Raw genomic sequence first — 9055 nt, forward strand, 5'->3', positions numbered from 1 at the left:
AGAAGGATTGGGTGATTGTATGCACAAGGGGGACCCACTACTCCAATGAAAGGTCTAGTAGCCATCAAGGTTATTACTTTTGGATAGGATAATTTGTAATACTATATTTGCTCACGTCTTCTACTCATAACCCAAAGATCCACATTCCTTACACTCACAACCTCAAGATTCACATTCCTTACAACTCTTGGAGTACCATTACCATAAGAACACTCATTGGTTGTGTGGTTCTTGCCATGACTCTTGCCTTTTGTTACTTGATGTTGACGAAGTAGAGGCATATTCATCATTAATATTTTTGTTATGATCCATATTGATTGCCTATCAAAGTAGTATTCTAGATTATGTACTTCATTCGCATCTTTTTCAAAGCACCACCTCAATGCTTTGCCCATCTTGCAGGTATTTGCTAAGAAAGCTTCAAACCCTTGCAATGTACTCCTAGACCTAGCCATTTTTATGCTCTATGTTCCTAAGCAAGTATTGGCCGATCCAAGATCCAACAGGTCGAAATCTTTGGGCCGTGGTTCTAGTAAATCCATATACAAGTCATCAGTTGTGGTGGTTAGATGCATTGAGAATGCCCTTCCCTAATGGGATCGCATGTATGGTTTTAGAATCCATATAAAGGTCATCAGCAATGGTGGTTAGATACATTGGAGATATTGCCTTTCCTAGCGGGGTCTTGTGTATGGTTGCCCTTTCCTCCTTATTGGGTTATATTAGCTCTTATTCTATTAATTAGACTAGCATGGCATTACCTTGAAGACTAATCCTAAGGAGTGGCATGTTGAGGAGGATAGGGGGTATTGAAAATCTTCAATTTTATCTAAATTTAAAAGTAATAATCATGTTTTACTGATAAAAGATGTGCTATTTTTAATAGCAAGCACGCACCTTATTTGGTTGTGCTTTTTTAAAAAGCAAGCATGTCAAAACATACCAATGTTATTAATGGAATTAACCATTAAATTCATCGTGACCCCCCATGAATGGCAATTTAAGAAAACATGGATAAATTGAAAGTGATCAAGAGTTGATAGATTGCTTTGGGTGCTCCTTCATTCCATGTGCTTAACATATTTTTTTAAAGAAAAAACCTAGGGTTTGTTAAGCTTTGAAGAGTCCTGTGAGTGGATTAGCAGAAGAAAATACTAAAAATGTTGTATTCTTCACAAGTATGCATGATGTTAAATGCATGTGTGTATTATTAAAATTCTATATTCTTTACAAGTATGCATGAAACGCGTGCGTGTATTATTACATGTTCAACTCGGATCAAATGGAGCTATGAGAATGTACACCATGAGTGTCATGAGTTCCTCACAATAGGGTTAATAAATAAGACATGACACACACATCCCCCCCCCCCCCCCCACATGCACATGTGCACACACACTCACCACACCTTGTAATATGCAATTAACTAATGATCCATTGTGATATGTTGCATCATTTTTAGATATAGTACTAGTTCGCTATAATTATTGGTAATTGAATATCATGTAATATAGTACTAGTTAGCTATAATTATTGGTAATTGAATATCTTGTAATATTGGATATAAAATACTATGTAGTCTTTATTTTGCTATATGCATATAATTAGATATGAACATCATATATTATCATACAATCTTAGCCTTGATATAAGAGATTCTTTGTGTGTGTGTGTGTGTGTGTGTGTGTGAGGGGGGACATAAATGATATCTTTTAATGGTTATTAAGGATTTGTTAAATTGGTATGCCTTCACCTTAACTTCCTTTGTTAGCTTGAGTAGGGTCTATGAAGTTCTAAAAAGTGGGATGGAATCTTAACCTTGATATAAGAGATTCTTTGTGTGTGTGTGTGTGTGAGGGGGGACATAAATGATATCTTTTAATGGTTATTAAGGATTTGTTAAATTGGTATGCCTTCACCTTAACTTCCTTTGTTAGCTTGAGTAGGGTCTATGAATGTACACCATGAGTGTCATGAGTTCCTCACAATAGGGTTAATAAATAAGACATGACACACACATCCCCCCCCCCCCCCCCCCACATGCACATGTGCACACACACTCACCACACCTTGTAATATGCAATTAACTAATGATCCATTGTGATATGTTGCATCATTTTTAGATATAGTACTAGTTCGCTATAATTATTGGTAATTGAATATCATGTAATATAGTACTAGTTAGCTATAATTATTGGTAATTGAATATCCTGTAATATTGGATATAAAATACTATGTAGTCTTTATTTTGCTATATGCATATAATTAGATATGAACATCATATATTATCATACAATCTTAGCCTTGATATAAGAGATTCTTTGTGTGTGTGTGTGTGTGTGTGTGTGTGTGTGTGAGGGGGGACATAAATGATATCTTTTAATGGTTATTAAGGATTTGTTAAATTGGTATGCCTTCACCTTAACTTCCTTTGTTAGCTTGAGTAGGGTCTATGAAGTTCTAAAAAGTGGGATGGAATCTTAGTAGTGTTTAGGAGAAAAAGCCACAAAAATAGGGCTTTTCAATACCATGCATACATTATAATTGTAATGAATTAATGCCAAAAAGCACATCAATAATAAAATTATAAATTAAGTAATTTAATTTCTTTCTTATTAACATTGATATTTTATATAGCATTATCATTTTTATTCATTTTATATTTTGAGTAGTTTTACTTATTATATCTAGAAAACATAGTTAAATATATTATTAAAAATATAACATTTTCTATGACATTTACCTTGATATTTATAAAATTATGTATTTGGTGGTAACTTTAATGTTTATTAGAATATTCACTAAATATCTATTTAATATTTATGTGTGGTATTTTTTAGGATTATACAATAAAGTGATGAATCATTCTTAATTGAAGAGGATATTATCATTAATGAGACAAAAAAGTAAATTTTAATTTAAACTAGTTTAGTTAAAAGAGATGTGCTAATTTAAAAATAGTTTAAAGCAACTTATCACCTTTGATTACGTGTCTTGTTCATGACCCTATTTTCTTGGACTGATACAACTTAAGTTTTATCACCTGTGCTTGTAAGTCTTGTTCATCATTGTATTTGTAAGTTTCTTGGATTGATAATTAACAGAATCTTTCTTTCTCAAGATGCCTGCATCTTGTGTTATTATATATGACAATGATAAGTTTTTGTCATTCGATTGATATCATCAGGAGATATTAAGGAATAATACTTCTTGGATACCATTAAGATAGATCAAGGAATGTTTTGAGATTCAATTGGAGTATTAGTTTACATCAAAACATAGAAATTGATAACATAGAACCCCTTGCTTATCTCAATGATTATATCAATATGTGAAGGAGGGCTTCACGCTTGACTCGAGACCATGACACAAACTTTGGGGTGTCATATCATTAAAAAAAAATTAGGTCTTTAACCATAGAAGAGAGTAAAGCATGACAGGTTAGTATATTGTGCCTAATTCAAAGGTAACATGCACATATATCTACATGTAGCATTGATTGTAACTAATCCTTTCAAGAAAATATCAAAGCATATACTATTCTATAAAGCGTACATTTATTTAAGCTTCCCCTTGATCTCATATGTCTAAATTATCAAAGATTACATTATCCTATAAGGGGTACATTTACTTTGATCTTCTTCTTGCTCCAAAAGGATCTTCTATGCCACATTAAGTATGATAACCATGATGAGAATAAGTGAATGTAGTGGGTAAAGTATCTTCTTACAATATAGGCTGAGCTCTTTTGGAATGTAAGAAGAAGTAAAAATCACATAAAATGAAAGGGAAAGTTAAGGAAAATCGACCCCAATACCTAAGAGTGTTGTTGTGGATGACTTTCATCTATCTACTATTATTACTTTTCTAAGGGTATAGAAAACACCATAAGATGTGCAATACATAGAAAATACTATGGAAAAAATTGTGCCAAGGACAATGTCAAGGACATGATCTTAATGGATGATAAGCTCAATCTTTAGAACTGGTGCAAAAATGTTGACGTTGTTATGACTTATTATGTTGTGATGAAAATGTTTCTTAACAACCGCATTGAGGCGATGGAAAAACTTGATGACACAAAATTTGAAATGTGTTAGAGAATACTACACTAGTGGCTCAAAGAACAAGACTAAAAAGATGTGTGTAAATATCATGGAAAGACATGAAGAAGGGTTAGACTCGGTGTTAACACCCTTTTGAAGTTAACACATTTTAATGTACACATATATATTGTGATGTATTATAATATAGAGCCAAAAATAGCTTAGCCAAGAGTAATATGTAAAGGCTAATATTATAAATGTAACAAGATACAATAGAAGAAGCATAATCTTCACAATACAAAAACACTGAATTCTATAATCTTCACAATATAAAACACTTAATTATAAAAAGAAGTGGACAGTAAACAATATTACTACTTGTGCAAACTTTGATTACAGATGGCTATTCACCCCCACCCTTGTGCTCTCTAGGTAAGGAGCTTTGATAGTGATCTAGGAATACTCTCTAGATGAAAGATTTCTTGCTTCGAAGGGCACCTAAATACAATGAGCTCAATGAAGAACAAAGATTACCAAGCTAGTCTATATATAGTACCCATAGTTGGCATCGACATAGGTCTTCACTGCTATATATCAGCCAACCCATAACCTAGTCCAAAATGACAAACTAGTCATTTCATTCGCTTTGTTGTTGTGCTGAGACCATATTAGACTACAACATTGTTTTGTAGGGACTTTGTGTGCAGCTCCCACGTTTTGAGACCGTTTTTACACCCTTAAACAAGCCTTGTAACTGGAGAATAGTGTGTCGTTTTGGTTTGTTCTTTGGTTTGTTATCATCCATGCCAATGCTCACAAAATCGTCACATAGCCCACACAAGCATGCATCCTACTTGGCAGAGTGTCAAGTCTACAAAAGTCGTTTCCTAACCATTTAGCATTCAGCCATTGACTAGTGTCTAAACTAGGAATTGTCACAAGTGCGCTCGAGCACTCGCCCACAATGGCTTCTCTTCATATATGGGGCCTTACAAAAAATAGAGCACATCTCATCACTCATTGTGACAACACGAGGGTGGAGCATTGAGAAAATGCTTTTCCTACCTTGTTAACGTAGCTCTGTCTGCTAGCTTCTATTCATACTCCTCTTTGAGCTCCTTTAGATTCTCCTCTACTAGATTACCTTTGTATTCAACTTTGTGGGACCCTTTAGATTGTAATTGTAGCTCTCTTTGGTTAGAGGCATACTTTGTGAGGCTAATAGGTCCACGCCAACATTCGAGTCCCTCAACTTGCCTTCATACTGTTGCTACTACTCCTTGAGTGCTTGCTCCACTTTATTTCTCTTGGATATTTCTATCAGTAGTTTGTCCTCTATCATGTCCAACTCTTCTTCACAAACCTTAAGTCTTTTTTTTTGTGTAGGTACATATTATGGTCTAGAATAATTTAGTAAGTATGTGGCAATCTAATACTAGGTCTTCAATGCCATCATACTCCTTTTATGGATTTGTAATGTAAGCACTTGTATCTCAGTACTTATTGCCAAGGCAGTGTTTCATTACGAACATCTAACTTAAAAAGTTATGTTCTGTGTATGGCTTGGAGATAATAGTGTTCCATTACGAACATCTACCTTAAAAAGTTATGTTCTGTATGGCTTGGAGATAATATTGGAAGATCTTTGGTGAAATCGACTGTAAGCATCCATCGTTTAGGGGAATCTTCTTTGCATCTTGTTCGAGCTCCTTGGCCTTTTCTACATCATCACCCTTCCATGTTTCCTATATGGTCCTACTAGTTCATTATGGTTACCATTTCTTCTACTTGTACTTCTTCTTGCTTACTAGGAACCTCTTCTTTTGGCACTACTGCCTCTACCCCTTGGTCCCCTCCTTCTCCCCCCCTTGCTTCTTTTGTCTTATCGTCTGTTGGTTTCTCTTATTATTGTGGGGAAGGTACTTGTGGTTTTGTGATGATTTCTGGCTATATATATGGGCTCCTCAGTTGGTGTGTCACTATGGCATGAAGGAAACCTACAAAATCTATGAAAAATGGTAGAGTGTACAATGTAGAAATGTTACTAGCAAGAATGTAGAAATCGATGATAATTTTGATGTGATGATTTTGAAATTATTAATGATGATGAGCTCGAAGATGTGATGTCAAAGACCACAACAGCCCTATCTATACACCAAATGTTGTTGTAGTGTAGATAAACCAAAGAATTGAAACAAAGATAGTTTGATCTGACACTCCCCCAGGATGTATGTGAAAACCTTGCAACATGCAAATAAGCCCTGAAATGTGCACCTTAAAACACATTTAAATTTTTGTTTATATAGTTAGCATAGTTAACAAAACACTATAAGGTATACCTTCTCTAAGAAGATAGCTCATTCTGAGATAATCAAAAGAGTAGCTCAAGGAGAAGATGACAAGGGGGTAAGGGCTACGATAACTCTCTCTAGTAGCAATTGTTGGAGTGGAGAAGAAGGTACATACATAGATGAAGTGGTGTGGAGACAAAAGTACACACATAGATGTAGCAAGCAAAAGCAAAGCACAACACTCAAAATAGAGATTGATGAGAATGAGTCAAGTATGATTGAGGTTACATGATAAGGTTGCCTACACATGCTCATAAGAGTGTGTTCACATGCTTGGGAAAAACACCTCCTAAGGAGGGAGGCCCGATGGTAGAGTATATATCCCTTGCTTTCTGAACTGTATCCCCACAAATATGCATTTAATTGCCTTATCATCAAGCTTATTGCGTTGTTGCTTAGGCACAAGGGCATAAGCAAGATAACCAAAAACACGCAAATGAGTCACATAAGGCTTCCTACACCATGCCAAGCTTCATAAGGAGTTTTAGACTACAAGGCCTTGGTAGGACATTTGTTCTCAACACAGTTTGCATACATAGTTTCCTTTAACCAAAAACCATGAGGTAAATCTTGGGCTTTCACTATACATCATGCCATCTCCATGAGAGACCTATGCTTTCTCTCAGCCACACCATTTTGCTGAGGTGTGTATGGCACTATACATTGATGCCTTATGCCTTTTTCAGCCATATATGCATGAAATTCTTTGGACATATACTCCCCCCTCGAACAAAGGGTGCCAACTTTACATTCACATGCATTTTCAGCCATGGATACAAAGTTCCTAAAGCTCATTAAAACCTATGACTTCTGGTTTAATGGATACACCCAACTATATCTAGAGTAATCATCAATAAAAGTGACGAAGTAGAGATATCCCCCAATAGATGGTGTCCTCATAGGACCGCATACATCGTTATGTATAAGCTGTAATTTATTAACAGCTCTCATGGATCCATCCTTTGGAAATGATGCCCGATGCATTTAACCACCAAGAATACAGCCCTCACATACATGTCTAGTAGGGGTCTCAAGAGTTGGCAAAACTTAGACACCATATCATACCTTTGAAGGCATAACAAACTGCCATAATTCAGATGGCCAAATCATGCATGCCATAATTCTGTATCACTCATAGCACGAGTCATAGAGCAAGCATCATGTTGCAACTTCTCAAATACATCCATCTTGTATAGGCCATGAAACAAGGTACCTGAGACAATGATAGAATAACTATCATTTCTATCATGAATTGTACATCTGTCATCCACAAATTTCACCAATCAAGCAGCCTGACAAGGCTAAGGCTGAAACTGACAGCAAGTCCTTCTTAATGCCTGGCACATGTAAAACTTTAGAAAGAGTAAATGCGCTCCCATTTGTAGCAGTAAGCACAACTCTACCAACTACTTTGACAGGATATGAGGAACCATTTGCACAAGTGACAGTTCTTGCACTTTGGACAGATTTCAGAGATGAGAACAAATGATTTTGTGAAGTAATGTGCTTACTAGCACCATTGGTCAAAGTACCAAGCATTCGATTCTGCCACCACTGACATGCATATATCATGAACAGAAGGGTCATAACTTCAATGTACAATCCATGCTCAATCATCTTGAGCAAAACTTGCAGATTCCTTCTTCTCTGCACTTGGTGCAGATGCATCAGCCCCACCACAGCCATGCCTGATTCTTTCTTTTTCTCCTTCTCTAGGCCTTTCTTGCACTCATTTATGCAGTGCCCTGGTTTCCTGCAATAGTGATCCTTTTTTTAGGCTTATCACCTTCTTTTTCTGCATCCTTACTTGAGGATTCTGTTTTTGGCTTATAGCCACCATGCGAAGAAGCTTTACCTTTACTGGCAACAAAAGCTTGGTCATCACCAACTCGTATAACAGATCTGTTTTGCCTAGATTGCTCTTCTTGTAACATTACTGAAACCAGCTCATCGAATATAAAGGCATTTGGATTTCCCTTCATCATGAGTCTAAGGGTAGAGACAAAACTCTGATAAGAATCTGGCAATGCATTGAGAACTGTGGGCACTAATGTACTTTCAGGATATATCTCATCCACACTAGCGAGCTGCTCCTTAAAATCTTTGATCTTGGTCAAGAAGCTGTCCATTGAGTCTCCCTCATTCATGTGCTCAGACTCCAACTGTTTGCATAGATATGCAACACGTGCTTCATTGTGCACATGGTATAATGCAACGAGTGCATCCCATGCCTGTTTTGAAGTCTTACATGATCGAATATAAGGAATAATGCTTCGTTTCACAAAAAGTGCAAGCAATGCATGTGCCTGTGCATCTCTTCCATCCCATCTCGTTTGAGCAGCAGTGGGATGTATTGGTGGTGCATGTGGAGGAGCCACATCTGTATCAAATTCTACTTCAGATGTACCTACAATACCTAGTTGTACTGGTAGTTATGAAATAGGATGAGTTTCACTACCACTGACCACATTCCAAAGGCCTTTAGCAATTAGTACATGCCTCATCATATAAGACCACAATGGGTAGTTAGTTCCAGACAACATGTTGAATACATCACTACTGCTAGCCATGACTGTTTACCAAATGCAAAATCTTTCAAATGACACAGAGTAAAGAATAGAGTGTTACTAGCGAAAGTATGATGGTCGATGTTGTTGA

The sequence above is a fragment of the Cibotium barometz genome, chromosome 42, assembly GCF_041138505.1.
Source record: "Cibotium barometz isolate CiBa-2024 chromosome 42, ASM4113850v1, whole genome shotgun sequence".
Classification (NCBI taxonomy): Eukaryota; Viridiplantae; Streptophyta; class Polypodiopsida; order Cyatheales; family Cibotiaceae; genus Cibotium; species Cibotium barometz.